Source organism: Drosophila subpulchrella, chromosome 3L (genome assembly GCF_014743375.2).
Source record: "Drosophila subpulchrella strain 33 F10 #4 breed RU33 chromosome 3L, RU_Dsub_v1.1 Primary Assembly, whole genome shotgun sequence".
Classification (NCBI taxonomy): domain Eukaryota; kingdom Metazoa; phylum Arthropoda; class Insecta; order Diptera; family Drosophilidae; genus Drosophila; species Drosophila subpulchrella.
The window spans coordinates 3,982,277-3,999,622 of NC_050612.1; the positions used below are offsets into that span (position 1 = coordinate 3,982,277).

The following is a 17,346-nucleotide window of genomic DNA, read 5'->3' on the forward strand; positions in this document are numbered from 1 at the left end:
CATCAAGGGCAACTCAATTAGGCCCGGGAATCCTGGAAACCCTTTAGCCAGACATAAATCATCGCCTACTTGGGAGTCTCGGAATGGCGTCATTGATTTATTAGCAGGACAAACGCTCGATTCGCTGCTAGGAAAAACCAGCGGCTGAAATGGCGGTGGAAGATGAAGCCGAAGTGGGAGCTGAGCAAAACCAGCCAAACCATCATCAGTCACCAGGCAAACAAACACGCCGACGACCCAAAGCGCAACGGCGTCATATACAAAAAGTGCTTGCATACATTACTCCGGAACCCATGAGCCGGAATAGATCTGGGACGAGGGACGTCGGATGTGGGATGTGGGACAGGGTGCCGAGTGGCAGCGGAAAGGACGCGTGCTCTCAGGCAGAAACACGTACAAGAAATCATGAAATGTTGCCGCCATCATACCGAAAATTGTACGGGTAACGTGCAAGCAATCAAAGTACATGGAGGCAGGACTCGGCTCGACTCAACTGCGGCAACTGGAGCGCCTCGACTTCGCCGCTCCTGTGCTCCTCGAGCAGCGCCCACACGTCTGATTTTTACTACACACGTGTGCTGATGTGACGTCGACAGGATTGCGACTGCCTACCGACAACACCAGCGGGCCTCTGCTCGGTCCTGGCCTCGTCGGTCCCAGATCCAGACCCAGACTCTAACTCTGGCTGTGACTGTGGCTCAGACTGAAACCAAGACCCAGTCTGGCCGAAATGTAAAGCATAGTTGACGCAGACGTGCCAAGCCCGACGTGGCTGTCGTAGAGGCTGCTTTTTGCTGTTTAAGTAAGCATGCAAATGTCACATGCAGTCGGTAGTCGGAAGTCGGTGGGATCGACAGGAGGGGACGGGATGTAGGCGGGGAGTGGAGAGTGGGCGTGATAAGCACTCTCAGTTATCAACGTGGGTATTGCTTGGTTTTCGGGCTTGCCTTTTCTTGCCCCTGCCACACATAAATGATGAGGTACACATTGCCTTGGGCTGAATTTAGTGATTTCCCCGAGCATGTGGCATACTTTTTATGCGGCTCCTCCACGTGAGCATAAGGAATTTCTGTTTATGGTTATTGATTCTGCCGAGCGGAGGTGGAGATAGTTTGAGTTATGGCCGTGGGCTGATTTGTGTCAGCAGGAAGTTTAAAAGAAATTGTTGCATACTTTCGGGGCCCAAAGTGGATTACTCTGAGGGTTGCAGGAGGCCCGGCCCCCTGATTGAATTGGTTGGGGCGGGATAGAGATTGGCATTGGAGTGGCATGGATTGGATTGGATGGGGACCTGCAATCAAAAGCCTAGTTTAGTGCGGCCTCCCCCAAGCTCATCCTTATGGGTGGCGAACCCTCGTTCCACTCATAGTTTCGATCAAAAATTCATGGCATACCCGTACGTCGGAGAGGTGTCAATAACTTGGCTGCTCCACTGACACTTGCCGAGGAACCGTGTCTATGCCCGTACGTAATTTACAATTACCGCACGCACAGACAATTTATTTTCCAGCGCTAACAAATAAGCTAAACATTTTCGTGGCCAAGGGTTGTCTCGCTCCCAGGTGTATTGCAAATCAAAAAATCAGGAAGGGCTGGGCACGAACACACGCCCAGGCAATCAGTTAAATGTTTGTTGAACTCACCAGCGTCGAGGTCCTTAAGTTCTCGAGAACGCAGGACTCGAGGAGTCCCAGGGGCTTCGCGTCTCCGCTCTCGATGCGTTTTCTGCCCTTTGCCGAAAATTGAGTTTGTTTGGCGCCCAGAAACCGCAGAACCGAACAAAAAACCAGAGGAGCAACAGCAGCAGCAGCAGCTCCGGAGAACGATGAAGCGGCAACTTGAAAAATCGCTTGTCGCAATGCGAGCGGAGTGACGGGGTAGACTCACGCGCAGACGTAGTGATTTGGCTTTAAAAAAGCAAGGAAAATTCCAAAGTTCCGGAGTAGGATGGACGGGAGTGGGGACTGAGGAGTGAGGAGTGAGGAAAGCTGCCACGTAATGAAACTGACAATTTAACTCACAGTCAGCCAGTTGTTTTGGATTTCAGTCTGGGTTCGACGGGAAGCCGGGGCTGTGTGCGTGCTGAAAAATCGTGTTATCGATTTAATGCGTTACAATATATAAGTATATATACCCCTAGTGTGTGGAGGTAGAAGGGTTGGGTTTCGAAAAGGGTCGCTTGCCTTTGGCTTTGGTTTTTATCGTTCGCCTCTGTCTTTGTGACTGACTGACATTTTCGTGTTTGTGTTTGTTTGCCAGTCTTGTCTTTTGACCGTTTCCACTCGCTCTCCACATTTCGCCTTTTCGGGCTGCAAAGGCATTTGATTAATTTGCAGCAGTTTTCAATTTGAAATTGCTTTAGTTTCCTGCAGTTTTTGCCATTCTCCTCACAGTGTGCAGGAATCGACAGCACTTTTGAGGCCACTCTCCCTTCTGCTTTCTCCAGCACTTTCTCCCCAAGCCGTCGGCTGCGTATGTGTGTGTGTTTTTGGGTATGTGAAACGTTGAAAGCTTCTTATGGAATGTTAAGTGATTTTTTATTGAATTTTTAAGCCCCACTTAGGCGTTGTCACTGGAAGTATCCCGGACCTTTTCCCGAATGTATCTCTCTATCTCACTTCCGCCCATCCTGCCAACTTGCTTACTAAATTAACAACCTTTTCTTGTTCTCTTTTTAGGTACGTATACGCAATTTTATGACTATGTCCTCTCGGGTGAGTGCAAGTAAAATCAGGGCAGATATCGGGGTCTTACGGGACTGAGATATCAGATAATGGGGAATCGCTTTTGTGCGTTAGACGGAGCTTTAACTCGTTCACACTTGCAGCAGCAAATGAGTACGCAAACAAAGCCGGCGGCAACAATGATCAAATTTAACGCGCTTTTTAAACCAAACAAAAGCAAATTGCAATGGCAGCGCCCACACACAGAGACCCAGACATTGCTGGCACAGACACATGCACAAATACGCACACAGCCCTCCCCCAGATGCACACATGCATACTAATTATGAGTATGCGCCGCACATTTAAGCAAATATAAACAAAACGGTAACGACAACAAACAGGCGCTCGGTAGTTGGGAAATGCGGGGCTTGGGTGGGTCGGGCGGAAAGAAAGATGTAAATGCTGCACATGCTGCGGCTGCCGTCGAAGGAGATGGAACGTGCCATTGTGGACGCAGGGAACTTGATGAACTGCAGCTCCGACAGCTTATCGCATCGCCTCCCGATGAATGTGTGATTTCATGTGCTTATTGTTATCCTCGTTGTGGCCGCCGCTGCTCCAGCTATTGTGCATTACTGTGATTATTATTATTATTAAAATGCAAATGAGTCGTGCAGACTTGTCAAGCATTCGCATTCACCCATTGCCATTGATGAGCGAAGACAACGACTGAATCGGAGCGAGATGAAGGTGCACATCAAGTAATAAACATGCAAAATGCTTTAAGCGACGCGATTCGATGCACCGAACTGTTGGTCCGGTCATCATCATTTTTGCAGTCGGGCAGACGTCATCATCAATTGCTGGTTGGCTGCCCATTAACATAATTTCAATTTGCATAAAATGGCGTTAAATATTACATTTTGGACAGCTGCCGCCTGCAGTGACTGACAAGAGCGCGGATTGTCGAGGGGCTGGCAGGTTCATTGAGCTAATTGCAGGTGCGAATGTGTCGCAATGAGCATTGCACGCCCCGCCAGACACGCAAGGCGACGAGGGGGTGAAGTGGGAGTGCCCTGTTGGCTTTGTTTGATGTTTAATTTAGATTGAATTTCTGCATAAATTATGGCGCGCAAAAATGATTTCAAAATTATTGCTGGTTTGTTTGCGGTCAATTTGGACTGCAACTATTGCATAATTTGAGGCTTCGGGCCAATTAAACGGAGCCCGCACACACAAGCATTTCGAGAGCATTCAGCATTTATAGGGTTGAATTTTTTATTGTTGTTGCAGCGCACTCCGGCAATGGGGATTTTCATTTGGGCCCACCTCCAGGCAGGCAGGCTGCTCCATTTGCCACTCCGAGCTCCTTCCAGGCAATTTCCCCGAAAACGTCGACTGCCATGGCTGCTGTCTAATGTGCATTTCCCTGCTCTCGGCACGGTTCCTACTCCTGCTCCCACCAACTGACACTTCACACGCTCAACGATTTTTGATTTGGCAGCTCGTTTGCCAAAATGCAGCAGCAACAAAAACTGAAACTGAAACGATTCAGCCAGCCGCCATGCCACGTCGCTCGCTTAGCGCATTTGCAAGTGATTTTATGCATATTTCATGGCATACTTTTGCTCGCTATTAGTAGCTTCGAGAGCAGCCTCAGCCCGGAGTGGAGTTCCCCGGGCGGGGATTTTCATTTATTATGACGACTATTTTGGCCCGAACTGAAAGCCTTTCAATGGGGCGACTGGCAAATTGCGTGGCAGCGCAGCGACTAGGCCATCATCGTTATTATCGAAACTTTGAAGTATTTCCAACTCGATTACCATAACCCAACTAAGAATCGTAATCAAATTTACCCATTTGACACTAAACTTTGCGCAGAACGGCGTAGAACGGGGTTGGGGTTGTTTACGCAGAGTTTGCGGGGCCCTAAATTGAGTTAGACAATTAGAAATTGTGCGTCTGCATTCAATATGCCCTCAGGCATCCCATAAACTTTGGCCTATTTCCATTCCGGCTAGGGTCTCGACATTTCTAAAGGCAGCAGCCTCAGAGCCAGATCTTCGCAATGCACTTTCAATCCGGGCCATAAGAGCATGCTTCTGCATAAAGCGCTCTGGTCCCGAAAATACCCATGGCCATAACCGAGTTAAGACCGCAAATGCTTTGCCAATGAGACTGAACCGAAATGTTGCTGGTTCTGACTTTGTCTCGCTTCCGACTTTTTATGCAAGCGATATACAGTGAGTGCACACACATTTTCCCAGACATATCGAAGGAAATATGGAGGGATGTGGGGCATCACGTAGAATTTTAAAGCATACATGTTGTGGTAGCTATAGCAGCCAATGTATTAGTATGGGCAAAGCTCATTAAGCTGCCAGTCCTGGGACTTTGGTGAGGCTTTGCCAGTGAGTCTCGACTCTATCTAGTAAAAATGCGCTTGACTTGGGTCCATGCAAAGCCAAGCAAATAGGCCATAAATTCATATTTTATTGTCTTGGCCAACACTCCCCACTGGCAATGCCGATGCCTGTGTCTTCCCCTCGGTCCACGAACAGTCTAAACTCTTGCCAAACATTCGAGAGCTGCATGCACATACTTTGGGGCTTGACTCGGGCCAAAGGAGTCGGGCTGGAAGGAATGGGAGTGTGTTTGTTGACAATAGACTTTTGGCATTATGTGCATTATGTGATTGCATTCTCGCAGGTGCCTGGCCAAAATGCCAAAGAACACATCCCAGGCATATTCACACTCTGCACAAATCAATTTGCAGTACTAAACACGGCCTTTCCCGAAGAGCGTTCTACTTAAAAACCAATCCCAGAGATGTCGCTGTGGGCTCTTTCATTCCATGGCTAATAAATAATCCAAAAATTGATTAATATCAATTTGGAAAATGCATTAAATCTAAAACAGGCCATCAATTAAAGCCACGAGAGCGTCGTATGTGGCTGCCCGTGTCTACTTACCTAATTTCTATGCACAATTCATATATCATTTATGTACGCACATGTGTATATGCGTTTATCTCCCTCCTTTATGCCTCCCCGAGGCATTTCACATGGACAAAAGGCTTTAAAATGCCGATTTCGCTTTAACAAAACCGGGCTGGCTCGAAAAGCGTGCCGCAGATAATGCAATTTGATTATTTTTGCACTATCAACTAATTAAAATTATGGAAAATATAATAATTACTCCCCCGCTTCGAGGCTCCCGCCGCTTTGAATCAGTGGCTGCCCTATAATCGGCTCAATAAATTAGCGCGATAAAAACGGGACGGAAATGAGGCGAAAAATTGCAAAGCACACTTTTAGGCACTTTCCCCATTAATGTCGGTTGCCCACAAAGAATGGCAATCGAATTTAAACTTTTTCAGTTCTCGCATTTTTCCATTCATGGCAGAATGAATATTTCAATGTTTATAATCAATTAAAAATGACTTTTTGCTGTTGCAGCTTTGAATTTACTAGCAAATGATTTGACCTCACCTAGCGAAATCGCCTGCCTCCCCCCATTTCTCTGCCTGAAGCTGCCTGTCTCCCTCTGCCACACACACAGAGCACTTAATGCAATTTGCATTCCGATGTTTTTGTGTTTGCATTTTGCATAAAAGCCGAAACTCTCCATTTCCATCCTCCCATAGAGCTCCCTCTGCTTTCAGTGTGTCTCCTGTATAAATTTCAATTTGGCTTGGGAAATTCTGCATTTTGCAGCTGTCAAGGAAATTATTGTCTGCCAGGCTAAGTCCTTGATATGTTGTTGCCTTAATTAAACAACAACAAAAAAGAACAAGACTTCTTCTCGGTTCTGGACTGTGAATTGTGTAAAATATGTATATTCCTTGTGTACTCTGTCTCTCGTTAAAGTGTTAATTTTATTGACATGTGACAGCCAAACAAACAATTTGCTTGCCTCCCGGCCAAATTGTTTGACTGCCAATGTTATTTGTGGTCGCAATGGACGTTTTAAATGAATTTAATGAACGACCAACCGAGTGGGACACGGTTCTCCTGCTTTCTCCCAAAAAGAAAGCCCCTCTGGCAGGTGGAAGGCGCAGCCCCCGCCCAACGGGAGTGGAAAATGGAAGGCAAACTGTAAAAAAGAAAACATTAATCAGCGTTAAAAGTCGCATTAGCAGTAAACAAAATGGGGAGCGCCAGGGGCTGGAACAGGAAGGGAAAAGGACTCTTTTGGGGAGGGAGCTGGCAAATTACCGAACCGAACTGAACCGAACCAAACCCAAAAAGCAATCCAGTGCGAGTAGAACTGTCGAAACACAAAACGCAAAAGTCAAAGAAAATTGGTGAAAGCCAACGAAAGGAGAACGCAGGGCACGCGATGGTGGCGAAATGAGTGACTGGCAGTGAAAATCATTAAAAAGTCGTAAAAATCAAGGAAAATGGTAAACAACCAGCACAAAAAAGAAGACCGAAAATGGGCAGCGATGGGCGAGGATTTTTCCTCGGACGGATCCAACCGAAAATACGCACGCTTTATAATTAGAATTTAATCAAGCGCAAATCGCAAACGCTGGCAATTTCCCAGAGTGGGAAAAGTGGAAAAATAGGGAAAGCGAATGGAAAGCAAAGGGGTTGTGAAAGGCGGAGCTGGCTGCGTGCAGCTATTGTTTAAAGTGTAATTAAAAGCGTCGTGGAAACCTTTTAGTGTGCAGTGCAGGACGCAGGACGCACAGCGCAGGACGATGATATTAAATTTCCTCCTGAAACACAAACAAACGGCCGGGTGGCAGAGCTTTACAGCATGCTTTTAGGCACGACTTAAAAATAAAACTCCATTAGGCCCCGGCCCGACTAACCTTTGCTGACCTTTGCCAATTGATGGAGCAGATGGTCTGGAATGGGTCGAGAAGGGTCAGCCGGAATGGGCCCAAGTTTTGCATGAGTCATCTAACAAATGATGCGGCGGGTCGGCTGTGGGTCATTCAATCTTTGCCAATTACAGGAGAGCGATGGAGGAAAAGGGCGATAGTGAAAGTGAAAGCCGAAGGATGCTGAGTACGAGCCTAGCCGAGCGATCCATCAATATGCCGCAAAGCGGTCACCTTGATTGGAGTAGGTCCATATTTATGTGGAGCACGAATACCACTAGCTCCATGGCGTTTCAGCGCTAAGTGGGCCAGAAATAGCACCCAACTATGGCAACTTTTCTGACATTCTAATTACTGACGACTGCAAAAGCAGAGGGGACACGACTCACGGCATAAACTTTGGCCATAAACAAATTTTAATGGAGCAATTATAAGCAGCGTCTGGAAAGCCACGCAACAAACTACCAAAAGAAAAACTGCGCAATTTTCATAACTAAAAGCCAAACTATTTTTGCACACCCTTTGCGGAGGGGTCTGAAAGCGGTACGGATTTGGAAACACGTCAAATGCAAATGTGTAACACTTGGAGCCACGCACGACCACACGGAAAGGTTACTCCGATGACGCATGCAAGTGTAAAAATGCCGTTAAACGTCTTTAAAACGCCACCCCACAAGACCAAACAATCCGCCTCATTGATATGCAGCCCGGAAAAATGGGGAGTGGGATCTGGGATCTGGTTTCCTTTCATGCTTATCAGCGTACGAAATCAGCAAACAGCCAGCAGAGAAATATCTTTATAAATACCCTGCCACCCCTGCTGCCCAACAAGTCATTCAGGCAGTGACTCATAGAACAGTTAACCCCTTGTGCAACTCGTGGCCCATCAAAAAAATAAATCAGGGGATCGGTGGAGAACTGGGCCTTTTGTCTACGCCAGGAGCTTTTCTATGCCCTACGCTCTGTTTGCTTGCCTAGGCTTTTTCTATGCCCAGCCCCAGACAGACACGCCCACCGCCCACCGCCCACCAGCCACTGCTCTTTGGCAATCTATTAAATGTTGTCATTGTGCTTGCTCTTTAGGCAGTAGACAATGCGGAGCAGCAACAAAACGACGGCAGCAAAAAATGAAACTGCTGAAGTGATTAAAAATAGTAGTTCCCAACTCCCACTGAAGAGCGTAAACTGGCATGCACTTTTTCAGAACACACTTCAGTGCGTGTTTGTTTTTTGCGAGGCAGTGAATCCCTTGTTCGCTGGACCAACCGACCGCTCCGCAAATCGATCACGTCTATAGGGCGTTAATGGATTTCTGGGCTAGACAAAAGTTTATTGAACTGAGTCGCCGATGGACGCGGATTAAATTTGTCTGTGCGGTGAACTACCCCTTTCCCGCGGGACCTTCCGTATGGAAAGTGGAGCGAACCCATCTCAACCTCAGACCCATCAAAGTCAAATCTTGGACTAATCGCTTTCTGATTTCATACTATACCCTCCCCAAAGGGTGGGCCTCCATCTAGATAGTCCGGTAATAAACGCCTATCTGGTCGCCAAACAAGCCGCGACAACGACCTTTGGCCCCGGTTCCCAGGGTCGACCCTTTTCGCCAAGTAACTCTGAATAATGTCATTTTAATTACCGCAACACTCAAATCACAAGGAAACGCGCAAATAAATAAATAACGCGGCGCGAGAAAAAGTCCATTTTAATTAAACTCGTCGAAAGAAACGGGCAGGACGAGAAAAAATGCCCCTAATTACTTTTGTATGTGGTTGCGGAAGCCGAACTGAAAATAAAATTGAAATTACTTAAACTGGAGTGGCGGGAAGATTTATTACCGCAGAATGCTGGATTTTTTAGCACTCGGATAATTTGGCGAGCGTTTTTAGGTCTTCCGTTGCCCTCGTCTCAGCTGTCGTCGATTTGATTTGGCCAGGTCGGTTGCCTTGGCGCCGCTTTAATTATACAAAGGCAACGCAAAGCGCTGTCTCTCGGCCACCTCACATCCCCACAATCCAATCAGCCGCTAAGCCGACATCGGGGCTCTGATTAAAAGGCAGTTTTTTCTCCTTAGCCGTGGGCCCACAAAAGTATGCTACCCAAATGCGTTCGCCTAATTGGCTGGCGTTTTTGGAGGGGCGAAGCGATTTGTAATTGAATTGAATTGATTTAGTGGATTTTCGTGAGGGGGGAGACGGATTCTTGGATTCTTGGCGGCCCTCTTCGCGTGGAGTGCGTGGCGAACAGGTGCTAACAGAGCAGACGTGCCACTAATGAATTTCACTCACCTGATGGGGGGAAGTAAGCCGACTCTTGGGGTGGATTTTAAACCAAATCCCCCGTTCGCCCACTAATTCAATCCTCCGCGACTCGCATGCTACAGTTCACAAACAATTACATTTCCATATGTGTTATCATCATTTTCAATTAACTTCCGGCTCGAGCAGGACGCTTTCAAGCCGATTGTGAGTTCTAAAGCTCGTTCGCCCGCATTTAGCATTAATGAAATGTCCATTGAATGGCGCTTTTTGCTCATTTCTGGGTGGGATTGGGCCCTGGCTGGGGGCATTACAAATGCATTGGGTCGGGGGCTATGTGTCAGTATAACGGTTTGTATAAGCGATGAACGGTGAGTGAGTAGCACAGTTTTGTCGCCGCACATCATTTTTATTGCATAACGAAAATTGTCAAAATTGTCAGTCTGCCCCGCCCCCAGAACTCCCCGATTCCCCGATACCGCCATGCATTCATTGATGTGTGCGGTTGAACTCGCCCCATCCGACTTCCCCTGCTATCATTGCAAAATTTCATTTCCGGCAAGGCCTGACAGGTAATGCACCCCCACCCCATCCAATGCAACCCCCTCCCTTCTGCTGCGTCGGTGTTTTTGACAATTTTCGTGTTTCAATTTTTCATTATGTGCAGCGCGGCCTTTGTTGCTGCTCAACCGTCGGCTTCGAAATTATTTATGCATAATGCTGGTGGGCGTGGCAGCATAATGCCCCGCCCCGCCCCCACACGAGCACACACCCGCAGAAAACGAGCCGCAAAATGCAAAATTCCGATCGGTTTTATGGAATGCAATAGTCGATGCCGTTTAACGCTTCGCAATCGGTCGATTTTGATCGATTATGTGGGGCCCAAACCAGTGGCGTGGCCAGGGGCAGTGACAGAAGGGGTGAGCTCGCCAGTGGTGAAGGGGTAGCCAAAAGGCAGCAGCAACCTCGACTCGCCTTGACCAAGTTTTCCCGACTTTCCGCAAATGGAGGAAGAGCGTGCCACGTCGCAACTGGGCTAAGAACAACCCAAATACAAAACACCATTGTGGGAATGGGGGGGGGGGGTTTCTTTGACTGGGCGAGGCAACTGTGCGTTAATGACAGAATAAAACGAAATCCAAACATAAATTACGCGCTTATCAATTTCATTTATCTTTCGGATTTCGCTCTGGTCTCTGCGAGAGTTTCGTTTCATTTCATTTCGTTTTCGTTTTGATGGGTTTGTAATTGAGTAATAAACTTTGGTATCGTTTCGTTAAAGTTCCTTCGACTCTGGCCAATTTCCCCAATAAATTTTCGCAACCTCGCTTTGCCGCTCCTTCGGGTTCGGTTTCTGTTTCTGTTTCTGGTCCTGGTCATTGTTTATACTCCTTCGCGATAAGAGCGCAAAAGTTCGGTTTCGGCATCATTATATTCACTCGGTAATACTGGCGTTTATTGTCTTCGACGCCTCCGATAAGTGACCATAAAAAGTGCCATTATCAAAGTGTGTACTTTTGAGTCTCTCGTTTCGATTTGGTAATGAGTTTCCACTGGATCGTAGTTCTGGGAGAGGAAAGGCATGGAATGGGGCTGTTCAGCCCAGCAGTGCACTCCATTTATCAAGAGCCCGCTCTCTTGAAATCCGTTTTTTCCATTTTAAACTTTAGGGCAATTTGAGCGCAATCCATCAAGGTGACACGCAACCCCCGAATTCGGATTGCAACCCCCACAAACGCCGTCCTACATCCCCTTATCCCCCACGGCTGCGAGTGCATATCTCCATAAACAGAGCGATTTATTTCAATCAAATTTTAAATGTGCAAATAAATCTTGGAGAGCAGATCGAAAAAATGGCTTCAAAAGTATCTCCGCAGCGCTTAAAGCTTAGCTCGGAGCTGCTGCCCCGCCGACCGGAAATGGCCGCCTATCAGATGAGCAAATCAAAAAATTGTCGGTCATTGTCGTTCGTCGGCGATGGGGATGTCCTTTGGTCCTGTCGCAGTGCGCCTAAAATGACACACGATAAATTTTTATTTGCCGCTTTATTAAATTTTATTTGCCCTCGGTGAGGGCCGTGCTACACTATCATCTATCCATCCTTCTGTCTGGCAATCGTCTGGCATTGGCCGTATATAAAAGCCCACATCCTCCCATCCTCGGCTTCCTTCTGGCCGATAACCACGGACTGAGTGAGTGGGCGCAGGGTGGGCGTGGCTCGCGGAAAAAGGCAAATTCATCAATTACTTAATATAATTACTTTTGGCTTTCGGATTATGCATACAGCGCCCAGACACACACAGGGCGGAAAGCGAGGACCAACATTAATACTTAATACAATAAATTGTAGCCAGTCGGTGGGCAATGGCATCCAGGGCCAGTCCCGGCAGAGCCACCCTTGTGGCAATCCCCGAGTGCGCCCCAGCCCCGTTATTGCATATTTTTTGGACCGAAAAACAGGACCCCAAACAGGGGCCAGAGGAGGCTGCGTCTGCGTCTGACTTCTGGGCACTGGGGCTGTCCTGGCCGGGAACTGCAACTCCATACACGCAATTACCAGTAGCTCTGATGAAATTAACAGCGCCGGCTGGGTGGGGGGCTCTTTGGAGGGGAAACATTTCATGGATTCCAGGGGCATGGACAACTCGGGCAGCCTGTTTGCCGTTTTAATGGCTTTTAAAGTGCAGCCGAGGAGCAGGGGCTTAGTTCGTGGCGAACATGCCATGATCGTAATAAATAAGTTCACAAGAAAACGGCAGAAGCGGAAAAGGGGAAATGGGAAATGGGAAGCAGGCAGTCACGCTGTTGACTTTGAAAATGATTGCATATGCAATCTTGTGTGTTTGGGAAGGATACATTCACAGAAAGATGTAAATTGAAATGTAATAAAGTCAGGCTATCTAGTTTTAAACCGTACACATACCAAATACTAATAAAACTTTTCAACTCTCTTCTCTTTGCAGGTACGTATGCCAAAAGGAGTGTAACATTAAAGAGTTCTCCAACTCGTGAGTGGATCCAACGCAATTTAAAGTCCATTAAAGTCGGAATTGCTAATCCGAATTAGTGTCCCGATAATAATATTAATATATGCCAACACTATGTGCACTGGTCTTGGTTATCGGCCAATAAATGCGCCATTTTATGGGCCCGGCCGGCATAAATTGCCATAATTTAACCGTTTGTCAGTTAATAATTTTACATTAATTTATCGGGCCCATAACTCTGTGGCCACCGGCTCAAAAGCAATTCGACTGGCCATCAACTTTACATCTGACCACAATTAAAGGGGTTTTGGGGTTAGAGCGGTGAACGGATGTTCAAGGCCTGAAAAAAGTCAAATTGTAATGTAATTAATTCGCCTGACAATTAGAGCCGGGCATAGAAAAATTATTAATTTCATAAATTTCATAATGTCAAATCCATTTTAGCCCTGGCTGCTCTTATGGCCGTTGTTGTTGCGCATATTTAATGGCCATTGTTGCACACAATTAAAACAATTAAATGCCATAAAAATGGCCAAACGGCAACAACAACGAGCACTCATAAATAATGGCAGTTTTAGTGTAAACCAGAAAGAAAAAACAGAAATTATGACAATTATTGGCAATAATATTAAAGCAATATTAATTGACACGCCAAAGCCCAGGGAAATGTTAATGACAGTTTTAATCACACTTAATCTATTTACTCTCGCAAAGAATGGGGCAGCAAGCCCGGACCTCAGGAGGCATTAGAACGATATTTTCCCAGTTTTTCCTTAAATTGCCACGCCCATCCAACTGAAATTGACCTCGTCACACCAGCCACTAGGCAGGCAATTGGCGATTTCACACACTCACTCGCTTGCACCGATATTCGCAGGGCTTTTCCTTTCGCTTTTCCTCCCAAAACCCCTTCTGCGCCCCCGGCTCGTTGTCGCCGTCGGTTTAACTTTATTAAACATAATGGCAAACCAATTTTTTCGCTATGATTTTTATTAGTGCGCCGTTTATGGATGGAAAAAGCGCAATGCTCCGCTGCTCCCGCCGCGTTGTTATTTTTATGCAGGTATTTCAGTCACAAGCCAGAGAGCAAATAAAATATGCAGCGGAACAGGCCATGGTTCATTAAGTATGCGCCATGTGGCCGGCAAACAAACGAGTGCGCTCGAAAGTATGCAATTGAATTTAAATATTGCAAGTGCATGTCCTGGCCGTCAGGGGCTCGCGAGGGGCTCGCGAAGGGGGTGGCTGCAGCAGGACCCCCTCTGCGGAGAAATGCGCCCGCCCAATGCTTTTTGCAGCTGTGTGCGTTAATTAACACAAACTTTATTACAAAATGTCTGCCACGGCAAACTTTAATGGCCGCACATTTCGCCCCCTCATCCGTACATATCAACATAATGAAATTATAAGCGGTTTGATTTTAATATAAATTACTTTTTATGAGACAATAATTGATGTCCGCCCGGGCAGCTGCCGTTTAATGATTGCACGCCATGGATATGACGAGTCCGCCGCCCAAAGAAGTCGGATAGACTCCACTCTCAAAGGTCCGATTCGTCCCCAGTCGAGGAACTAATTTCAATTAAGGCCGATAGGGCTGACAATGTTTATTGACTATAAATAGGAAACCGACCGCGATCGGGAAATCAGGGGAGAAAGCAAAAACAATGCCAATAATAACGTTGATAAAACAACGCTTACAGTAATTTAAATTAAATGCATTTAAATGATAAAAATGCAAGCGCAGGGCAAAAAAACAGCGAAGCCAGAAAAAAACAAAACCAAACGTGCAAATAAACAATAACGCAAAAAAGTACGCAATAAATATGGCTGCGCTTTACAGTTCATTAAATCGAAAACAAAAGGCAGCCCCAGCATTTATTTTCACCTTTCTCCGCGACCCAAAAACAACAAACAAACAAATTTAAATGCGTAATTAAAATATACTTTTTGCCCGCCTTTATTGCACTGCATTTAATGCTGGCTTTATCGCAATTATTGTTATTAGTTTGCCAAAAGCGGGCCTCATCTCACCTGCCGTCCTGGGGCTCCGAGGAAATTATGCAGCATATCAGCTAATTAAATTTAAAACCGGAAATGCCGAGCTGCAGACAAGGCGCGCATCCCCGTGCCATTAAGCACTAATTTACACGCGTCGTAATTATAGGCGGGCGTCTACCCCTTCTTCCAGGGGATCCCCCGATCAAAGGATCCTGCACGGAGCACGTAGCAAAGGACATCGCCGTGTCCTTCCGACTGGGTTTAATTGGTCTAAAAACTGCACGTCAACGTAGATAAATTTTTATTTGAAAAAGTTTATTAAACATTTGCATTGCTCAGGCACCTCACGTACCCACCGCCCCCTGTTCCATGACCCCTGACCCCTGCCCCGCCCCCAGCGGGCACTTGTGTGACGTCGTTCTGGCCATTGGCGTTTTTATTGCAAACTTTTTCACAGTTGCCTTTTGGCATTGCCATTTGTGTCGTTCTCTATTGCTCCTGCTCTACGGTCGTTTTTCTTTTTGTTTGTGCAAATTTTTGTTATTGAAAAAGTTTTGCGTTTTTGTAAAAATTATATGCGAAACTTTTGCATTGTAATTACATGCAGGCAGTCGTCCTGGAAAGCCAGTCGCAGTTAGCAGGCGCAAAAAGTCCGGTGGCCAGGGGCCATGAAATGTTATCCCTACGTGTCCAATTACATGTGAGACTGCTGATTGGCGACGCTAAACGTTGGCCAAGAAGAAAAGAAGGGGTAGGAGTGCCTCGCACAAAATTTAATCTGAGCCAATATTTGACCGGGCAAAACAGCCAGAATGGGAACAGACAAAGCTTAAGCTACCCTACACTATTAAGCCGGGCGTTAAGCGACTAACAGTAAACAAACCAACCCCACCAGGCCCCAACTAACCCATCGCGCCCCCCGTCGCTCGGCAAACAAAGGCGAACGCTCGAGAAATCTTATTTATGCTGGGAAAACTGAAACTGTTATCAAATAATTTATTCGTCTCACCTGCAACAACAAATTAAGTTTTGTTTTCCCCCCCACCGAAAAGGTAAAGAAAAATGAAAGGACCTGGAGTCCTGGGAGCGGACAAAGGAGCATAATCCACGTGCCCCGCCACTTTCAACTCATTAACTGCCCGCCCGGGCCATTAAGAGACTTATTTTCACACTTGCATAAACTCATTTAGAGCGGGAACCAAGCTGAACTGTAAGGAACCACCCCAGCCAGCCAGACAGCCAGGACTCCAAGGACACCCGAAGGAGCAGAAGAGTCGCCACCTTATCACACGGCACGTCGGCTGCGAGCGCATCGTGACATAAAATTAATGCCCAACCGACAATTTTAATCGGCAACAGTTTTTGTCTTGAGTTATAGCACCAGGAGCGGAACGGAGCCGGGGCAACCTGTAGTCAGGAGTCTGGATTCAGTATTCTCGATTCTGGATTGCGGAGTTTCGAGTTTGGAGTTCGGAGGGCGGGAGTCAGGGAGTCGGGGAGTCGGGGAGTGGAGCGCCGTAAACTTTGCAGCAAGATTTTACCAACTTTTCGGGAGACAGACAAAGAGAGACCGAGTCAGCCGGATGCGTATATTTAAAACTTATTAAATTGCTATAATTTATACGACTTATCTCGCCCCGAGGGTTGCTTAAGCAGGAAAAAATCCCGCTGCATGGCTACGGGCCACGGGCACACGGCGAGGGCAATTAATTTACATGCAAATCGTGCCGAAAGTTTGCTCCCCCACCCGAGTGACACTCATCTTGGCTCTGGCTTTAAGCCCAAGCCCATCGAATGAGCTGGAAGGTCGGAAGCCGGAACCCAGAACCCAGAACGCAGAGCCGGAATGCGAATGCCAATCCGGATCCGCGACTACTCACCCATCCGCACACACTTGATTAGAGCTCGAGGCGGAGCTCAGGTCGCCCGCTGTGCGCCGCCTGCTTGAAACAATATGGCGCCGAGGACTACGACCCTTTTGGGGTCTCCTCACGGACGTCGACAGGTTGCCGCATCGTTAGAGAACCCAGTCCTTTATTGTCCTTGTCTGTCTGTCGGTCTGCCTTGCTGTCCTTCTGTCTTTGCGCGCCTAACAAATTGCACAATTTTTTGTGTTGATTTATCGCACAAGAGCAGCGGCGGCAACAATAAAAATAACAACAGCAGGGCGAGCGGGAAACGAGCGCCCATTAAACATTCAGTAATGAGTTTAAAGTTTTAAATGGAATTTTTGATTATAAGCAGCCGAACAACAAAGGACAAGGCGGAAAAGCCATTCGGAGTATCGCAATTTGTGCCCACTTACGGCTGTAATTACGAACGGAGCGGCTTGAGCGGACCCTATCTATATATTTCTGCATTATAACTAGCATTATAACCGGCCCATGAATGCGGGATTAGATGAACAGGGTATACGACTGTTGGCACTACACCTACTGATACAGGGCCATGCCATCCCAACCCTTCGTGTCCTACATTTCCACCCCAACGGTCCCGGCCTTTGGGGCCATTGTCAATCCATCATAACCCCTGTGCAGCATGTCTTTAAGGGGCTCAAAGGGGGCTCAATCAAGCCGCCAGCCCCAGCAGCAACCCCATCAAAT

General features: G+C 47.0%; 1 protein-coding gene across 5 annotated transcripts in view; it reads left to right on the forward strand.

The window, feature by feature from the left end:
- LOC119554509 (teneurin-m) overlaps nt 1–17,346 on the forward strand; it is a 113,605-nt gene that overhangs the window by 78,309 nt on the left and 17,950 nt on the right. The window lies entirely within an intron of this gene.